Source organism: Mesoplodon bidens (assembly GCF_964165515.1).
Source record: "Mesoplodon bidens genome assembly, chromosome: 11".
NCBI classification, from domain to species: Eukaryota; Metazoa; Chordata; class Mammalia; order Artiodactyla; family Ziphiidae; genus Mesoplodon; species Mesoplodon bidens.
The window spans coordinates 12,756,466-12,778,191 of NC_138167.1; positions in this window are offsets into that span (position 1 = coordinate 12,756,466).

The following is a 21,726-nucleotide window of genomic DNA, read 5'->3' on the forward strand; positions in this document are numbered from 1 at the left end:
AGTGGTTCTAGCAGAGCCAGTAAGAAATGATCAGATAAGGGGTACATTTTCAAAGTGGAACCAACAGGATTTCTTGATAGATCACTTATAAATATGTTAGGAGAAGCCAAGCATGGTTCCAGTGTTTTCGGCCTGAGCAAAAAGTAAAAGATGATACAATATATAGAGATGGAGAATGATGATGTATGGGCAAGTTTGGATAGAAAAATCAAATGTTTGGTTTTGAACATATTGGAGATATCTATTAGACATCCAAGTGGAGCGAGCTGTCAGGTAAGTATTAGATAACTTAGTCTGGAGTTCAGGGTAGAGCTTGAGATGGAGATTTAAATTTATAATTGGAAGTAAACAATAGAATTAATATTTAAAGTAATAGAATTAGATGGGATCACCTAAGTGGTTAGTGTAGACAAAGAAGAAAAGAGGAATGAAGATGATGAAGATGAGCCCTGGTGTGGCTGATTGATTTCATTAAAGACCCCACATCTGTTCCCTTCCCTCTACCCGTGATCTTTGCCATGTAATTGGGCTACAACATTCTGACACTGGACTCAGCCCTGAAACTTGTTATGACCTATAGGATGCCAGCAGTTGTGGTACAAGGAAAGGATTGAAAAAGTATTCCTACATTTCTGCTGAGCAATTACATTCTCCCTTACCATGAGAAGATATGTCCAGGTCCCTCTGGTCCCAGAAGGAAGATGGGAGATGCAGGGTCAACCCAAGGTGCATGGGTGACCCTGGCTGAGAACAGCCTAGAGCAGCTGAACCCCACAGACATGTGAGATATGTGTGTATTGCTGATTGACTGAATCTTAGGGTGTGTTTGAGAAGCATTATTGTAGAAATATATAACCAATACATTTGGGGTACTCCAGTATTTAGAGGTCTGACAAGGAGGAAGATTCATACAGGATACTGAAGAAACCATCAATGAAGAAAACCTGGACCGTGTCCTGAAACCCAAGATATGAAAGTGTTTCAAGAAGGGGGAAGTGGGCTTCCCTGGTGGCGCAGTGGTTGAGAGCCCGCCTGCCGATGCAGGGGGCGCGGGTTCGTGCCCCGGTCCGGGAAGATCCCACATGCCGCGTGAGCGGCTGGGCCCGTGAGCTGTGGCCGCTGAGCCTGCGCATCCGGAGCCTGTGCTCCGCAGCGGGAGATGCCACAACAGTGAGAGGCCCGCGTACCGCAAAAAAAAAAAAAAAAAAAAAAGAAGGGGGAAGTGATCAACTATGACAAATGTAATGAGAGTTCATGTAAGATAAAGACTGAATATTGATTATTACATTTGGCAAAAGGATTTCATTAACGCCTCTGATAAGAGTGATGGTAAGAAAAGCCTAATTTAAGTAAGTTCTAGGGAGAATGGTAGGTGAGCAAATTGAGATAATTAAGATTAGTGATTTTGCTTTAAAGGCAGTGGAGAACTGGAGTCAAGGTTGGAAAGGAATGTGAGTAAGGGGAGCTTCAGTTTTTGTTTTTACATGAGCTATATTATAGATTGTTCATATGTGGATAGGAATGATCTAGTTCAAACGGGAATAAAAAAGATGAAGCAGGAGAAAACAGGGACAATTAGGATAGCAAAGACTTGAATAGGTAGGTTGGAGTCAGATCTAGTGAACAAAATATGGGCTTGCCCTTAGGAGAACGAGCAGTTCATCTGTAGTTACAGGTGTGAAGGTAAAGTCTAGGAGGGGTTTAGATGAAGCCAGTTGGTAGACTTGCCAGAGGAAGGGTAAAGTTTTCTTCTGAATGTTTATTTTTTTAATTGATGAATTAAGAAGTAAAATGGTCAGATGAGAGTGAGGAATATAGTAGACAGATTTATAAAATGGCGCCCAATGATTCTTACTATTGTATAATACTCTTCCCTTGGAGTATGGGTGGAAACTATGATCCTGAAGAAGTATTACTCCTGTGATTATATTATATGGCAAAAAAAAGAGTATCCTCAGTGGACATGACCTAATTAAGTTAGTCCCTTGAAAGCAGAATTGTTTTCCATCTTGTCTCAGAAGAGGAAATCAGAGGGATGTATTCTGGCTGACCTCAAAGAAAGCAAATATCCATTTTGTGAACTGCTTATGGGGGCCACATGGCAAGGAGCTCTGGGTAGCTTCTAGGAGCTGAGAGTGGTCCCTGGCTGACAGCTAGCACTAAAATGGGACCTCCATCCTACAGATGCCAGGGAATGAATGCTGCCAACAACCAGCAAGCCTGGAAGATGCCCCCAGCCTCGAGTGAGTCTTGCAGCCCTGGCCAAAGCTCTGATGTCAGCCTGGTGAAATCCTGAACAGAGAATCCAGCTACACCACACCTGGACTTTTGGTTACAAAACAATGAGATAATAAATTTGTGTTGTAATTTGTTACACAGCCATAGAAAACAAGTGTAACGTGTCAGAGGTTTGGCTACAAAGGAAAAGGCATCTCAGAGAACAAAGAGTGAACTGACTGCAGAACACAGAAGGATTACTGGGCAGTGGGGAGGACCCATTTGAGGTTTACAGTCATAAATTTAAAGTGAGGGTTGTCAGAATCAGGAACTTGAATAAATGCAAAGAATAGGTTAGGAGTAGTTAGATTTAATTCCTATTGTGGATTGACCAGTTAAACATGTAAGGAGAAGGGGGCGAGGGAGATAAAGTTATATGCAAAAGAATGATTATACTTTAGACCAAGCTATCCGAACAGGGAAAGTAGAGAAGTGAGGACAAGAAGAGGGCAATATATGGTGAAAACCCAAGTCCAATGGGCTGAACATCCCAGGGAGGGTTAAGATTTGTAAGAAGGAGATACCTATGGAAAAGTTGGAAAGTGGGAGTCTGAATTATTAATTACTTGGCCCTTAGACTTTATTTTGATTAGATCATTTGTCTAACCTTGAATCGCATTTCTGTGTCCTCAGTTTTGATCAAAGTGTGCACTAAGCAGACCTCTTTGCTCCTGAGCCTGCCCTGTCTGAGTGCTGTTCCATCATTTATGAGTCCCTTCCCCCAACTTGCAGGGATATATTTATCTGCAATTCATCCTCTTTTCAAACGTGGAAGCCTTCTTCCAAGGAAAGGCTGGTTATTAGTCCCTTGCACCTGACTGAATGTTAGCCATCTAAATGGTTTCCACAAGTTTGGAATAAAGCTTTTGTCTTTGATTAAAAAAAAAAAATTGATCTCAGACTTTTAGAGGAAAAAGACATTTCTGTTTTCTGAAAACCAGAGTTACTTTCTGGTTCCTCTAAAAGAGAGACTACCAAACTAGGGCCTATGGGTCAAATCTGTCTCATATATATATATATATATATATATATATATATATATATATATATATATATATATATACACACACACACACACACACACACACACACATATAAATTGTGGCTTGAACATTAATCATGATATTTTTATTATTTCAATGGTTCTGTTCAAATTTTTGATGTATATTTAAGTCTAAAGTTATTTATTCTCTCTCTATTCTATTCCCAAATAAGGTAAAACCCTTAAATGTTTTAACTCCAATATTCCTCCATTCCATTTTCTATTTTTGTTTAGCATTTCAATTTCAACTTGTTTTCTGAACTTCCCAAACCAACTTTTGTTTTGCAGTCAAAGATAAAAGCTTCTGTTTTCTTCTGTAGACTTTTATTTTGTGAAAGTTGAGAATCTTTTATGCTTTTTTTTTCTTCATTTATCCTCATATAAAGTCAAAATCACTCGATTTCATTTCATCATATCTCTTGAGTACATTTCTTTTTTTCCATCATCACTCTCCCTCTTTCACACATGTGAAAGCTACAGTTATTTCTAGCTTGAAATGAGATTCCTAACTGGCCTTCCTGCCTCCAGTTTTGCCCATTTCTGATCCATTCCACCCACACAGCAGCCAGAGTGGTACTTCATAACAAAACATGACTCCTTGTTTGAAGCCCTTCTGAGATTCCCATTGTTTTTAGAAAAATCTAAACTCCTTAACGTAGTTCAACATGATGTTATCACCATAGCCTTGTACTTCTATACACCTCTTCTCTTGTTCTCTCTGTTTCCAGTTGTTCTGGGCATCTCTCAGTTTCCTGGACACTGCAGGATCTTTCACCTCTGTACTGCTACATGAGTATTTCCTTCTAACTAGAGCACACTTGTCTGATTTGCTTGGCTAATTTTTATTCATTCTTCAGACCTGAGCTTAGATGCTGTTTCCTTTAGGAAGACTATTCTGAAGTAACTTCTAATCTAGGTGTCATGTTCTCTGAGTTTGTTTAGTATTATACTACTTCTTAGAAACCTTTGGCTGACTTCATTATAATTGCTTTGTAAAAATTTCTGTCCTTCCTGGTAGACACTAAAGCCTGTGATGACAGGAGTCAAATATGTAGTGCTTGACATACAAAACAACTTAATAAATATATGGTTAATTAATATTGAATGGATTTTTGAAAGTATAAATTATTAAATATGGGTGTTATTCTGGTACTAAGCTTACACTGGAAAAACATTTCTTGAGAAAAGCACTAGGAAATTTCTCTAAAGGGGAATTTGAAAAAGAGTGAGTTTATCTTACATCCTCCAAAGGGGAAAAATGGAAACTTCACAAGCCAGCAAAGTGGCCAGGTAACCCTGCAACCTAGCTAATAACACTAAGTAGAGAGCACAGCATATTTTCTGTAGTGATACAACTGGCAAGAGAAGATTGAGAGCCATAGCAAAAGATATGAAAAATTGTAGGCGACTCTTTTTTCTAGAACTCAGAGAATGTATGATCTTGAGATAAATCACTTAATCTCTTGATGTCTCATTTTAACTATTGAGTATATAATGAATGATTATTCTTAACTACTGCATGGGGTATTGTGAGACTTAATTTGCTAATGTTTATAGAGTGCTTCAGATTGTCTGATTAAAAGTATGAAGTATCATTATTATACTATAAAAGAGTATGTGAAATTTTATTTTAATTTCATAAATATGAAATTATACCTTTCTACTTTCACTGAAAACGTTCTGAAATTCATACACATAAATTGGTGCATGTCTGAATCTAGATCTGCAGGCACTCATGTTAGCTGTTCTTGTTACAGTCTATCAACCTTGTCTGCATCTATAATGTCCAGAAAGTGTACACAATTTTGACTACAAGAGACCCAAAAGAGCAAAACTCCTTTTGTTAAATCACTGCCCATATAAGTCAAGAGTGGTGTATTAGGATGACTTTTTCTTTCTTTTCTATATTTCATTGATTTGGTGAATAATTTCCTCATTTCTAAAAGTGATCATCTTTTATATATGGCAGTTTTCTTCCCACATTCTTAAAGACCCTCTCAGTTTTGTGCCCAGTCAGCGAAGGTCTACAGGTTCAATTATTTTTCCTGGAGGTAACTTCCTGGAGTTCCATGCACTGTTTTTCTCATGTTTCTTTGTTCACTATCTGTTCCTGTAGAATCTTCCTTAGAAATATGTATGGGAGGTGAAATTTTTCTAATATTGCCTGTCTAAAATGTCACTTGTTTTTATCTAAACACTTAATTGATAGTGTGAATATAAGATTCCAATAGGAAGTAATCTTCATTCAAAATGTTACAGAATTTCTGCATTTTCTTCTAGTTTCAAAGTTGCCTTTTTTATTTCTCATCTTTCATATTTTTTCCTGGAAGGTTTAGGATCTTCTTTATAGCTTCAATGTTATGAAATAGTGTGATGATGAATATGGGTGTTTTTTTTTTCTTTTTAATTTATTGTGTTTGCCACTTAATCTGGCAAGTTATATCCTTTGGTTCTGTGAATCTCTTTACTGTCTGGCTTAATATAAATTGGATCCTCATAGCTGTTTCTATATTCAATTTGTTGTGTTATCACATATTGTGTAACCTCTGAAAAACTCCTCTATGCACTCATGAGAGTATGAAAGTGAATAAGGAAAATAATGTCTTACTATTATTATGAAAATAATTTTGACCTTGCAGACCTCCTAAAAAGGTTGTAGGGACTCCTTGGGCCTCCAGACCACACACTTTAAGGACTGCTGCTGTATGCATGTGCACACACACACACACACACACATGCTTTTTAAAAAGTTATCTTGTTTTATTTGTCTTGCTTTATTATTTTTTTTACAGGTTTTCTTTTTCAGTTCTTGTTTGTTTTGTTTGAGTCTCTCTTTTTTATCCTAGAGATTTTCTTAAAACATCTGATAACGGTTGACTGACAGTTCACATTTAATAAAATACTGCAATCCTGATTAGATACTGTGTTTGGAGAAATAATCTTCAACTAGTGAACTCCTCCTAAGGTAGAAGCTATCAACCTTATTATATTCAATGACCACTTTTTTTTAAAAAAGCAAACACTTTGGGCTTCCCTGGTGGCGCAGTGGTTGAGAGTCCGCCTGCCGATGCAGGGGACACGGGTTCATGCCCCTGTCCGGGAAGATCCCACATGCCACGGAGCGGCTGGGCCCGTGAGCCATGGCCGCTGAGCCTGCGTGTCCGGAGCCTGTGCTCCGCAACGGGAGAGGCCACAACAGTGAGAGGCCCGCATACCGCAAAAAAAAAAAAAAAAAAAAGCAAACACTTTATAAATCTGCATTTACTACCTTGAAATGAAAATAGTAGAATGTAACCTACCAACACATATGATTTCACCAATAACAATGCCATTCCATAACTATAATGTAAAATGGAAATAGCAGAAAGTCATTCATAATAAAATAATATGTATTTCAATGTGTAAACCATCAGGCATAGATACTCCACACTTCACTGTGGACATAATGAGGTAGTTAGCTGTTTGCACATACTTGTAGAATCTCTAAAGGTGATACCTATAGATACAGACTGATACAGCCGTCTCAGTGAGCATTACTGACATCTTAGGTACAATAAGCATTGTTCTCTGTGATGTGATTTTAGGAAATGGTGAAAAACTCTTGGTTAAACTCCAAATGAAGCAATGTGCTGTCCTGCTTCAATTTATTAATGGCATCCCTAAAAAATTCAGTCTATGTTAAGGCCATGCCAAAATATATTGTGTTTGTGTGTAAAAAAAAATGTATCACTTATATGTAAAATACAGTTAGGTCCTAGATTCACATGGCTTTAAACATTTTTTTTTTTTTTTTTGCCTATGTGTTTTTCTGCTGTTCCATAAAAAATTCTTTAGAGATGTGGGATAATTCTTCACTGTGAGGGACTTTCACACATGAGAAGATGTCTAGAATCTGAGCCTCTTAACCATTAAATACCAGTAGTGTTCTCCCAATCATTGCCACAAACTACACATTTCCAAGTCACCACTGCTGCAAGAATCCTTGCTCCAGGGGGATCAGAACAAGAGTTCAAATTTTGTTTGGAGAATCTTTAAGAATGGTTCACCTATCTGTTACTTTTTTAGTTTACAAATCAGCCCTTCACCCTCTCTGAGACTTGTGTGCCTGGCCCTGAAACTCTCTGGTTTCAAGTCTTTGGAGAATGGGAGGTGAGGTTGGGCTGTCTGAGTGCAGGGTGATGCTTGAGAGGGCTGTATGCTAGAGCAGTGGTCAGGATTGCCTGAAATGCCCGAATGCTTTTAATGTAAACTCTCAGTCATTTCTCTGGTTACAAGCCCTTATGGCTCCCGCCTTTTGTTACTTCTGTTGAAAATACTTGGTGCTTTCCAGTGTTCTGCAGGGAAAACTTGCTTCTTTCACCTCACTCTCCCTTCTGTAAGACATAGGTCTTAGCTTCTTCTAGTCTTTTTAGCACTCAGCTCTCTTCCTCTTACTTTTATTTTCCAAAACTCTGTTGACCTCTCTTATCTGCTGTTGTCTTTTCCCCGGGTCTCCTCCTTGAAGTTTTAAATATTTATACTTCTTCACACTTTTGGAAGGTAATGAAGTTTAAGAAACAGCATTTAATCATCCATATTGAATTAGAAGTCCCCTATATTAATTTGTAATTAGAAAAATCAATATTGTTAAGGTATGGCAGAGACTAAAGATTTATGAAAATGAAACCCAAGAGACTTTTAAACTATTTCTCTGCCTTCTCTAAACTTTAACATCACAAAGCTATATGTCTGGACCACAGTCTTTATTCTATTAGATGTGCCTTTCCAATAGATAGGGACAAGAAAATTTTGTATTGGTACTAAGAAATTTACAATTTTCCTTGTTGTATTTGTTGTTGTTTGTTTTTTGTTCTGGAGAAAGAATGTTTAAAAAATTATATTGAAACATAGTTGATGTACAATATTATATTAGTTTCAGGTGTAAGAGTGATTTGACATTTGCATAATTTATGGAATGATCACCATGATAAGTCTAGTAACTATCTGTCCCCATACAAAGTTATTACAATATTATTGACCGTATTCCTTACGCTGTATGTTACATGCCCATGGCTTATTTATTTTAATAGTGGAGGTTTGTACCTCTTAATCCTCTACCTATTTCGCCCAACGCCCTATCCCCTTCCCCTCTGGCAACCATCTCTTTGTTCTCTGTATCTACAAGTCTGTGTTCATTTTGTTTTATTTTGTATACTCCACATATAAGTGAGATCATATGGTATTTGTCTTTCTTGGTCTGACTTATTTCAGTTAGTATCATACTCTCTAGATCCATCCACATTGTTGCAAATGGCAAGAATTTATTTAATTTATTTTTTATGGCTGAGTAGTATTCCATTCTTTATATATACCACATATTCTTTATCCATTCATCTGTGGATGGACACTTACGTTGCTGCCATACCTTGGCTCTTGTAAATAATGCTGTAGTGAACATTGGTGTACATATATCTTTTCAAATTAGTAGTTTTGTTTTTTTTTTGGGTAAACACCCAGAAGTAAAATTGATGGATCTAATGGAAGTTCCATTTTAATTTTTTGAAGAACATTCCTACTGTTTTCCATAGTGGCTGTACTATTGTAATCTTACCAATACTACACAAGGGTTCCTTTTCTCCACATCCTCACTAACATTTGTTATTTGTTGTATTTTGGTGACAGCCATTCTGAGAGGTATGAGGTGGTACCTCAATGTAGTTTTAATTTGCATTTGCCTGATGATTAATGATGTTGAACATCTTTTTGTGTGGCTGTTGGCCATCTGCATGTCTTCTTTGGAAGCATGTCTAATCAGGTCTTCTGCCCATTTTAATATCTGTTTGGTTGTTTTTCTGATGTTGAGTTGTATGAGTTCTTTGCATATTTTAAATGTTAACCTCTTATCAGATATATTGTTTGCAAATATTTCTCCCTTTCAGTAGGCTGCCTTTACTCCTTGTTGATAGTTTCCCTTGCTCTGCAAAAGCTTTTTAGTTTGATGTAGTTCCATTTATTTATTTTTGCTTTTGTTTCCCTTGTTTGATGAGACAGATCCAAAAATATATTGCTAAGGCCAATATAAAAGAAAATATATTTTCTTCTAAGAGTTTTATGATTTCAGGTCTTACTTTTAAATTTTTACTCCATTTTGAGTTAATTTTTGTGTATAGTGTGAGAAAGAAATCCAGTTTTTTTCTTTTGCATGGATTTGTTTAGTTTTCCCAGCACCATTGATTGAAGAGGGTCTGTCTTTTCCCCATTGTATGTTCTTGTCTCCTTTGTTGTAGATTAATTGACCATATAAGTACAGGCTTATTTTTAGTCTCTCTATTCTGTTCCATTTATCTATGTATCTATTTTTGTGCTGGTATCATACTACTTTGATTACTGTAGCTTTGTAGTAGAGTTTGTAATCAGGAAACATGATACCTCCAGCTTTATTTTTCTTTCTCAAGATTGCTCTGGCTATTTGGTGTCTTTTGTGGTTTCATAAATATTTTAGACTAATTTGTTCTAGTTCTGTGAAAAATGCCTTTGGTATTTTGAGAGGAATTGCATTGAATCTGTAGATTGCCTTGGGTAGTATGGTCATTTTAACAATGTTAGTTCTTCCAGTTCAGAGCATGGGTTATCTTTCCATTTGTTTGTGTTGTTTTTGATTTCTTTAGTCAATGTCCTATAATTTTCAGAGTAAAAGTCTTTTACCCCTTGGTTAGATTTATTCTTAGGTATTTTATTCTTTTTGATGTAATTGTAAATGAGATTGTTTTCTTAATTGCTCTTTCAGATAGTTTATTGTTAGTATATAGTAATGCAACAGATATTTGTATATTAATTTTATATTCTATAACTTTACTGAATTCGTTTATTAGTTCTAATAGTTTTTTGATGGAGTTTAGAGGATTTTCTATACTTAGTATCATGCAAATAGTGACAATTTTATTTCTTCCTTTCTAATTTACATTCCTTTTATTTCTTTTTCTGGTCTGATTGCTGTGGTTAAGATTCCCAATACTAAGTTGAATAAAAGTGGAGAGAGTGGGCATACTTGTCTTCTTCCTGATCTTAGAGGAAATGCTTTCATCTCTTCACCATTGAGTATGATGTTGGATGTGTGTTTGTCATATATATGTTGACCTTTATTATGTTGAGGTATGTTCCCTCTATACTCACTTTGTTGATAATTATTTTAATAAATGGATGTCGAATTTTGTGAAAAGCTTTTTTTACATCTATTGAGATGATCATATGATTTTTATCCTCTGGCTTATTGATCAAATCAGCCTTCCTTTGAGGACAGGGTGAGAAATAAATCTTACTGGGAATAGGCCCATGATCAGCACTAGCCAGCCATTCCTCCTGCAACTTAGCAGCAATTCACCTTTCTACCTGCATTTAAATCTCATAAAAGTTCATAATTTGGCATAAATGAGTCAATTTTAAAAAATGAGTCAACTTTCTATCATAAATAGAAACATGTTGTCAGTCTCTCCTAAACAAGAGACCCCACCACATCCACCCTTTTACCTTCTGATCTCATTCTTTATAGACAGCTCAAGTCACACAGTGTGTCATAATTATTTTTTTAAAAAGCCCACTAGAGGCCAGAGGCCACTTCAAAAAGGAGAACATCTGTAATCAAATGAAATTATATCTTTACTCCAGAATCTTAGCATTATGATTTTTCTTTTGGGACTTTCCAGATGCTCCCTATAGGTTTTTATTAGCTGCCAGCATTTTGAGCATCACTGGTGGCTTCTAGACCATAAAGCTTGAGTGGCAAGGCAGCTTGGCCCTGCTGGAGGGGCTTTTCCTACTCTAGGCCCAATTTAAAAGTAGAAATCAGATGGCTTATTCAGTAAATCAATTAGAGAAACAGAAAGATGTATGATATGTATTGTTCATAACCAGCAAATCATAATACTCTATTTCTCTTTGATCAAGTACATTTGAAAACCTCATTCTTTTAGGAACTATATTTATCCACCCTGGATACTGGGTTATGATAGATTTCATTAGTTTTCCCAATTCTTCACCCCTTTCTATAGACTTGTCCTTTGCTATTGACTTTGCAGTTTTTGCAACTAAATAGAGAGTGTACTTCTAAAATAAGATTCTTTCCTTACTCCTTCAGAAGTGTTCATCCTGCAGGTACTCCCTTATAAATTCTCTGTATGCAAATTTCCAACTTAGTTTGTTTCAATTTAAGATGATTGAAACTTGGAAAGATTCAAAGAAACAAACCATAAAATGAAATTTTGGAACTAGAACACTAGAAATAGTTAAAACCCATACTCCTGCAGTGCCATTGTTGAAAACTTCACAGGTGGTAAACTTTGAGATTACAGTGCAAAAGGATTCACTGGTGGGTGCCATATCTCAGGATTCTGAGAAGTTAGGGGAGCACAGATTACAAGGATAATAGAATCAGAGGATCTTTTAGAGGGCTAGTGAGACATTCAAAAAAGATAGTGAAGGTTGAGGGTGATTATTCAGCAATTGAAAAAGTAGGAAAGTCAGAGGACATTCTTAGTAGTGTATAAAGGGTCTCATCTTCTGCAGCTGGAGGGCAGACAATGAAAGGAACAAACCCAGGAATTATCTGTAATAGTAGCTGAGTTCCTGAGAAGGTTGAATTCTTAGCTCTGGAAATTCTGCTAACTCTGGTGGAGGAGAAAGTGAGAATATGTGATTGGGATTGAGATATCTGGGTCAATGCACTCATAAAACTTGATTCTGCAGATCCTCTGAACACTTTGAGCTTTAGAAGTGGCTTAATACTTCAAGTTAAAGGCCAGTTCTCTCCTCTCAACATTGCTTGCCTGAAGTAAATGCAGAGGACTCTGCTTTACAAGAATAAGGAGCCACTGCCCTCCTGGTTACCAGACCAATATATAGGGTTAAGGTACAACATAACTGTCTGAGAAATAGCTTTGCTTATTAAGGGGAAAGAAATCTCAAAGGAGTGGTAACACCTATACAACTTGCAGGCTGGGAGAATATATTTATGGCCTGATGGTACAGGACCAAGGGACCATAAGAGGAAACACTCTAATTGTGTGGCAGTGCTTTGGGTCATGTAGGCAAGCAGTATGGAAGCTGTTAGAGGAGGCTGGGAAATGGTGAGGACATTGCTATAGGAGTTAGGAAAATGTCAACCCCTGAAATCTGGTTGTGTACCATTCGGAAAACTGTGGCCTATGATAAACTAGAATATAAAAAATGGACCTGATATATGTATAGAGTAGAAGGAGGATTCTTGAAGCTAAATGTTGAAAGCATGACTCTGGTCATGCTGCAGTTGATAAGTTACTATGAGAAATGTATGAATCCAGAAGAGAAAGAATTAGAATGTGCATAGGGCATTAGTTATATGCCCTACATGTACAGAGCATATAGAAAGACCAAAAATTAAAAAATCAAAAAGTGAAATCAGTTCAAAGTTGAGATCATTAAGATGTAGCCTTTAGGAAAAGACCAAATCCCACGAGTCATGGCTTCAAAATAAAGACCAAGATATGTTTCTGGTAATGAAGTGGGAGGAAAAGGAAGCTAAGAGTGTACATATACTCAAAGAGCTGGTGTGCTTAGCACAAGTGAGAAAGAATGGTCACAAAGTTTGGTTCTCTCCTCATTGTCCGCATAATCAAGTCCAAACTTTTAAATATTTCTTATAATGCCCTCATCAACCTCTTTACTCTTAGTTATTTGGTTTCATCTCTCACCATTCTTGCTCTAGTTATACTGAACTATCTGAAATTTCCCCTATGTGAATTTCTTCTTTCATATTGACCTCTGCACTGACTTTGGACCATTATCTATCTCCCTTTCTCTCACACTTTCTTCACTACTATTTGTTCCTGTCCTATCATATCCACTTAAACCAGTGTGACAGCAAGTAGATTTTATAACCTGTAATTTGGGTAGATTGACTATGGCTTCCTGGAGGACTAGGTTAAGGAGTGCAAGAACAAGTTCAGGGTTCATTGGATTAGCAATAGCCACCATATTGGAAGAATGGTGGTATATGAACCATGCATTTTCTATCTAATAGTGCCTAGATTCTTTCTCATAAACTTCCTGATGCTATAGTAAGAATCCAAAAGTGCTTCCCTATCTGCTAGTGTACTATCCTTTGCTTAGTTCTATCAGCATTTGTATTGCATTATATTTTTCTGTTACTGTGTATATTTTCCCTTTAGTCAGCATTTTACTTGATAAAGAGATAGTATCTTGTTTAATGGTATATTCTAGTGCCTGAAATAGTGTTTTGCACATAGGACTCAGTACAGAAATGCTTAACCTAAAAATAAGTTAATGAATTTGAGAGGGTTATGAAATAATAAGTCTTGGTTGTTGGATGGATTATTCATATGTACACAATATTGTCTAGGTAATCAGAAAGTGTAATTTCTAGATATTTTGTAGCAATCTAACATGTAGAATGCAAGCACAAAGAACATGAATTGGTCATTGGATCTTCTGTGCCACTGATTATATTTGCCTAGTGACTTGAGAGAAACAAGCATAAGTAGCTTAGAGATGCATTTTGAGTACCGTTTTCTCTAATTCACATCTGTGGGTAAAACCCTTAGAAGTCTAGTGCTGATGAGGATCATATAAGTGCCTCCATTCCATGAGGGCTAAACAAGTATCAGTTTCTAATTAGACATCCTTCCATTTTTCTTCCTTTCCACCTTTATACCATAACCCTAAATTCAAATATTTTGGGCTGGTAACTAGCACTAATTTAGAAGTCATGATGCTATTTCAATTTTTTTCTTATCTGATGAACAGAAAAAAAACAGGCTTTATTAAATTAATTACATTAATTTTTTTATAAATAATTTAAACAGATTAAAAATTGAATTCACAGTAAGGACTGGTTGATATTGCTAGCTAGAAAATTTATCTAGATAACTTAGTAATGGCCACCTTGATTTAATTTTCTTTTCTGTAATTAAAATTACAGTCTCTTGAATCACTCTTAGTTCTTCAGTGTTCTACATAACAAAAAAGCATACATGCAGAATGTTCATTCATTCATTAATTCATAATTTAAGAAAATGGTACTTTTTGAATGTCTATCACAATCCATGCACTCTTCTAAATACTAAGGTTATAGAGATAAACAAAACAAAAAGTCTGCCCTCATGGAGTTACATTCTAGGAGCAAGAAGTAGAAAATAAATGAATAAGTCTATAATATTAGAGGTGATGAAATGATATAAAAATGTTGTGGTCAACGGAGGTGATCCCAGAAAGCCTCTCAGAGGAGATGACTTGAACATAAACCCACTGGATATGAAGAAGTGTGGGAGTGAATGAGGAAGATGAATTAGTCAAATAAATTAGGTTTACCCTTTAGTATTTTAATCTTGAGTAATTTGATCAACTTGAGTGCACTCAAGTAGACCAAAAGAATGATTTTAGCATCATTAGGGCACAGTATCTGTATTATAAGAGGCACCAGGGAAACCAAGAGCTTTCAGTCATTCATGTTTCTTACTATGATGTTGATTACAAAGACAGTTTTTGTTTATCTTATATCTTATCTTAACTATATGCTAGATATTTAATATATATTATTCAACTCAACACATATTTATTGGATTCTTGTGTGTAGGGAAGTGGGAAAGATTACTTAGAAGACAGAGATGGAGACACAATCCTTAATGTCAAGAAAGTTACAAAATGAGAAGAGAGGCTGACACATGTATACAAATAATTAAGAAAAGGATATATATAGAGAGAGAGATAGACAAAAAATGCAGTGGGAATTTAAAAGAGAAAATAAGCACATCAAAAATAATGATAGTGGGCCTCCCTGGTGGCGCAGTGGTTGAGAGTCCGCCTGCCGATGCAGGGGATACGGGTTCGTGCCCCGGTCTGGGAGGATCCCATATGCCGCGGAGCGGCTGGGCCCGTGAGCCATGGCCGCTGGGCCTGCGCATCCGGAGCCTGTGCTCCGCAACGGGAGAGGCCACAACAGTGAGAGGCCCGCATACCGCAAAAAGAAAAAAAAAAAATAATGATAGAGATAATTGTGTTAATAATAGTCATACTAATAATAAGCACCATCTATTATTCTGTTATTCTGTAACCGGCACTTTACTAACCACTATCTCAAGTCCCAAGTCTGCAAAATTTCACATAATCTTCTGTACTATATAGTATTAAAAACATTGCAAGCACTTTTTTCTTTCTTTTGTATAAATTATACTTTACTTGTGGAAATAGAAGCCCCTAAGCCAATCTTAGACATAGATTATCAATTCCATGGGTTCACAGATGGAAGAAGCATTGCCATTTGGCAAATGGCAAAAAGCATCCTTTACCTATTAAGCCAGGATTAACCAAGGGTACAATTAGGTATTATTATTTACCTATTTTACAAATAAAGAATCTAAACTTTAGAGAATGTGTGACTTCACTAACTTCCAAGTGACTGAGTTAGGACAAAAACCCGAGTCTGTCTGAAATCAGAACAAAAGCTTTATACTTTTGAAGATATTTCTAAAAGGCTTTATAGTTAATATGAAAGATATGAGAAAAGGGGAAAAACAGTTTTAGAGAGAAGGAGAAAATCAGGGAGTAAGAGATCAGAAAGCATGGGTCATAAAGTATCTTTGCTTGGTTTGAGTAAAGCAAGGAATTCCTAGAAAACATCAAGAAGCTTTACAAAAGGATTATTTTTAAAATTAAGAGGCTTTTGGGGAACCACTGAAAAGTTTTGAGGTAGAGTATTGACAAAACAAGAAATTTCTTTTTGTGGAAATGTATCGCGTATAGGATAGATTAGTGAAAGAAGACATTAGAAGCAATATAATCGATTATAAACACCATACTGAGCAGAGCAATATTTTTTTCTGACATAAAATTAGGGAATTTTGTTTTGGTTCTGGGGATAAGTAGATTAGTAATGAGTAGTAGCAATGTATAAATACATGGTGCCAACATCTGAGTTGATTTTATAATGTTGATTTTACTCAAAGCACGTTGAAATGATTTTCCAGTCTGATCCAAGGCTGAGAGTTAGATGGTTCCATTAGTTTAACTGCTAGGTGAAACCATTCTAATATTTCCATATCCAAGGCTTAAACTAGTAAATAGTCCAGAATATTGAGATAAAGTCTATGATAACTACTTCCTATCTTCCATAATTTTCAAGGTACTTCTCAATTATTGCCCTCCCCATTCCTCTTCTTTTTCATTCCTTTTGCATGCTGAGAGAAACTTGTTTACTTTCTTTCTTTTCTTACTTCTTATTTTTTAGTATTCCTGTTCTTTGATTAATAAGAGGTTCAGAATCCTTAACTCTGATTGTATTTGTCATCTTGCAATTTTAACACCAAGGAAAATCCCATGCCATTTGAAAATATGCAGATATTAATATTAGATAAATTCCTCAGTTTGGGTACCAGTTTCAAAAGTTATGATATCAATACATCCATTTTTTTGATCTATCAACATTTATTGAATGTCTATTATATTATCAATTACATTGGAGAACAAAGGTAAATTTTAAAAAAACCCTAAGGCAAAGAGTTATGTAGAGAAGGAGACAGACAAACACATAAATTATTGTAATATGCCATAAATGTTACAATGAGGATCGAAGAAAATGCTGAGAAAGTATAGGCATGAGAATGCCAAACTCTCCCAGGAGATGCCAGCAAAGACTTCACAAAAGAGATGATCTTATTTTAAATATGAAGGTAAATTCATGAAGCAGAAATGTAGGGTAGGATATACACGAGGAAAATAAGATGTGTAAATGTGAAAAGATCCTGGGACAAAAGAAGTCGTAGAGAATTGGGGAAATGGTGAAAAGTTCAGTGTGAATTGAGCATGGAGAACCTGGAAAGAATTGTCCTGAAGAGAGGCTGAAGGTGCAACCTATGACCTAATGGAGGAGGGTCTTATAGTTGGCCTTGGACTTAATCCTAATTGATACAGAATTAATAGAAATTTGAATGGCTGAATAATATGATCATAATATTTAAAGGAAGATAACTTTGGAACCCATTTAGAGACTTAATTAAGTATAAAAGATTAGTGACGGTATATCAATTAGGAGGCTATTGGAACAGACTAGGTAAAAAAGTCATGTGGCTCTTAAGAGAGATGATTAAAATGGGAGAGGCGTGTGAAAAAGAAGAAATACATTGACAGAATTTCATTACCACTTGGTTATAGAGGAAACAAGAAAATAAAATTTCTAGGCTACTGGTGGCATTTTTAAATTGAAGAGACTGTTTAGTGCTTTTAAGCAACATAAAGGGGTAAGCATAAATGTATGGGTAGAAATATGGGCCAAAAAAGTGAACTGTTACTGGGATACATGTTTGCATTAAGGAGATACACATTAAGTAATCAGAAATGTATGTTTAAGTTGAAGCAAGTTAGAAATTTTAGAGCTATCAGTGTCATGGTTGAAGTCAGAAACTTGGTTGAAGGTACTGATGGAAAGCAGTATTTATTTATCACTAGCTTATATTATTTTCTGTTTCACAGTTAGTGCCAAACCTATGATTAAAATTCTTCCCAAATACCTTGGTGATTTTATTAAAAACTGACAATTTGAAGTAACGTTAGTAAATAATTTTTAAAAGTCTAAATAAATTGGTTCACTGTTTTCTTCATTTACAGATATTCCTCCTCTAAGGTTTCTAGCATTGGACATGATTTTCCCTTAAAGAACCATTATAGCCCCTCCTCTGAATGAAGTTTCCTGCTTATGCATTCAGTTATGATACCCTTGATTCCCTGAATATCTGTTTTCAACAAATTTCCTACTATCACTGTGAAACCTCCAGTTTGTAATTTTCAATGTTCTCTCAAATCCTTTTTATGCAAAAGGTATAAAAAAGGTATGTCTTTCAAAGTGGATTTTTTGGTAGCAGTTTTGTACTTTGCACTAATCCACACCCATAGTATAACCTGATTTCTCTCAAAACATGATGCACACAACACTGTTGGCCTGAATTAAGGGTTCTCTGATCATGACACTGAACAAACTTAAACTAACAGGCTCAAGTGGAGATTATAAACATCATTTTACCTTCATTAGTGTCTTCTTCCAAACAATTGAGTTTATACATGTCAGTATAGTCACTAATGCACTGATTAAGAACCACAGACTTGGGGTTGAATTCTGACTCCACTTCCTACTACTTATGTGATTGGGGGTGGTCACATTCAGTTTCTCTCAGCATGAATTTACTACATGCATGTGTGGATTTTATATGAGATGCCCACATAAGGTGACATTTTATATACAAGTTTTTAGTTTATTTAGTTATTTAAAAGTGAATAAATTAATTTTAAGCCTACTTTTTTGGTCTTTTAAAAATTGATTTCTAGTTTAATTCCACTGTGAGCTTGCTTTATGGTCCAGCATATGGTCAGTTTTAGTAAATGTCTCATGTGTACCTGAAAAGACTATGTATTCTGCCATTTTGGGTTACATGTGTCTCTTAAATTCAATAGTATGTCTTGGACCTTCTACATTTTTTTTTAAATTGAGGTGAAAGCCACATAACATACAATTGACAATGTTGTGCAACTATCCCCTGTCTCTAGTTTCAAAGCTTTTCATTGCTCCAGAAGAACACCTATATCCATTTAGTAGTCACCCCCCCCATTACAAGCTCCTGCCCTCTCCTAGTAACTACTAATCTGCTTTCTGTCTCCATGGACTTGTATATTCTGGATATTTCATATAAATGGAATCATATAAAATGATCTTTTATGTCTGGCTTCTTTCACTTAGCATAGTGTTTTAAAGGTTCATCCAAATGAACATCAGCAGCAGCACTTTATTCCATTTTATGATTAATAATGTTCCATTTTGTACATATACTGCAATTTATATCCACTCATCCATTGATGGTTGTTTTGATTGTTTCTACATTTTGGCTATGATGAATAATGTTGTCCCATATATATGTGTAAAGGGTTGAACAGTATGAAATGTCAATTAAGAGAGAAATTTTTAAAAGGGGCAAAACAGAAATTCTGGAGGTGAAAAGTATAAAGTAGAAAACTTCACTAGCAGAGTTCAATGGCAGATTTGAGCAGGAAAAAGAAGGATTCAGTGAGTATAAAGATAAGGCAATTGAATTGATCCAGTATGAGGATCAGAAAGAATAAAGAAAAATGAACAGAGCCTGAGGGACCTGTGAGATACCACCATTTGCACATCACATGTGCAAACATATGCATAATGGGAGTTCCAGAAGAAGAAGATAGAAAGAGGCAGAAAAAAAATATTTTAGAAATAATGGCCCCAAATTCCCAAATTTGATAAAAGATATAATTATACACGTCCAAGAACTCAATGAACTTCACACAGGATAAACTCAAGGAGAGCCATGCTACAACACTATGCTGTAACACATTATAGTCAAATGTGTCCAAAGCTAAAGATAAAAGAAAATCATGAATGCAGCAAGAGATAAGTGACTAATATTACACATGGGATCATCATTAGGATTAACAGATAATTTTTCATCAGCACACATGGAAGCCAAAAGGCAGTGGACTGACATATTTAAAATCCTGGAAGAAAAAAAAAAAAACTCAACCAATAAATAATTCTGTATCTACAAAACTATCCTTCAAGAATGAAGGAGAATTTAAGATATTTCCAGAATTAACAAAACCTGAAAGTGTTTGTTACTAGTAGACCTGCCCTGCAAGAAATACTCAGGCAGTCCATCAGATTGAAAGGAAAGGACAATAGACAGTAACCTGAAACCAGATGAAAAAATGAAGAACATTGGTAAAAGTAACTACACAGGTAAATACAAAGGCCAATATTATTGTTTGGTTTGTAATTTATTTTTTAATAAAATAAATGCATAAAATAATACTTATAAATCTACAATAGTGGGCACATTATGTACAAAGATGTAATCTGTGACACTAATAATGCAAAGGGAGAAGGTCTAAGATGTAAAAGAGCTAGAGTTTTCATCCTTTTGAAACTAAGTTCATTATTCAAACTAGGTTGTTATAAGTTTAAAATTTTGATTGTAATGCACAGTACACCTTAAAGAAATAACTATAAAATGTACAGAAAAGGAAAGAAGGAAATTAAAATGGTATACAACAAAAAAATAAACAATACAAAAAGAAGACAGTGAAGGGGGAATTGAGGAACAAAAACATATAAGACATACAGAAAATAGCTAAAAGGCAGACGTAAGTCCATTTTTAGTCATTATTTAAAACGTAGATGGATTAAACTCTTCAATGAAAAGGCAGAGATTGGCAGAACGGACACAAAACTGATCCATATATATGCTGTCTACATATGCATTCTATATGTAGTTACAAAACACAAAAATAGGTGAAAATAAAAAGATGGAAAAAGATATTCCATGCAAATACTAACCAAAAGGGAGCTGGACTGAATATATTATTATGAGACAAAATAGGCTTTAAGTCTACTAAAAAAGCTACAGTAATAAAGACATTCTTGTACTAGCATAAGGAGAGACATATAGACCAATGGAATAAAATTGGAAGCCCAGAAATATACCTTTGTCTACATGGTTAATTACTTTCAAGAAAGATGCCAAGACCATTCAGTGGGGAAAGAATAGCCTCTTCAACAAATGATGCCAGGAATGTTGGATACCCACATACAAATTAATGAAGTTAGACCCTTACTTTATGCCATATACAAAATTAATTCAAAATTGATTAAAGACAAGTTTAAGGGCTTAAATGATAAAACTCTTAGAAAACACAGGGGCAACCTTTACAACCTTGGATTTATCAATGATTTCTAAAATATAACACCAAAAGCATCTGCAAGAAAATGAAAAAGATGAACTGAATTTCATCAAAATTTAAAACTTCTATGCATCAAAGGACATTGCAAAGGTACTTAATGCTACTGGCTTGTACACCTAAAAACAGTTAAAGTTGTAAATGTTATGTATATTTTACCACAATGAAAAAAAATTTAAGTAGTATATAATCTCACTTAATAATTTTTTCCTTACCTATGGTTTTTTAAATATTTTTGCTCAATTGCAAAATATTAAGGTTTTTCTTAATGTAATTTTGTTACCTATTGTTACTAATTTCTAGTTTAGTCCTTTTTTAATCAGAGTACAAACTCTATATGTTTTCAATTCTTAAGTATTTATTGAGAATTATTTTATGACTCAGCATATAATCTATCTTGATTAATGTTCCATGGACACTTGACAAAGATATTCTTCAAATGTTGGATATAGTGTTATATAAGTGATATATAAATGTCAATTTGGTGAATGGTATGATCAAATCTTTTACATATTTAACTGCTTTTTTGGGTGCTTATGTCTTTTCCCTGTACTAGTCTTTCCACATATTTCACTTCTGCATATGTTTGTTGTGAATTTTTATCAGGAACTGGTGTTGGATTTTGT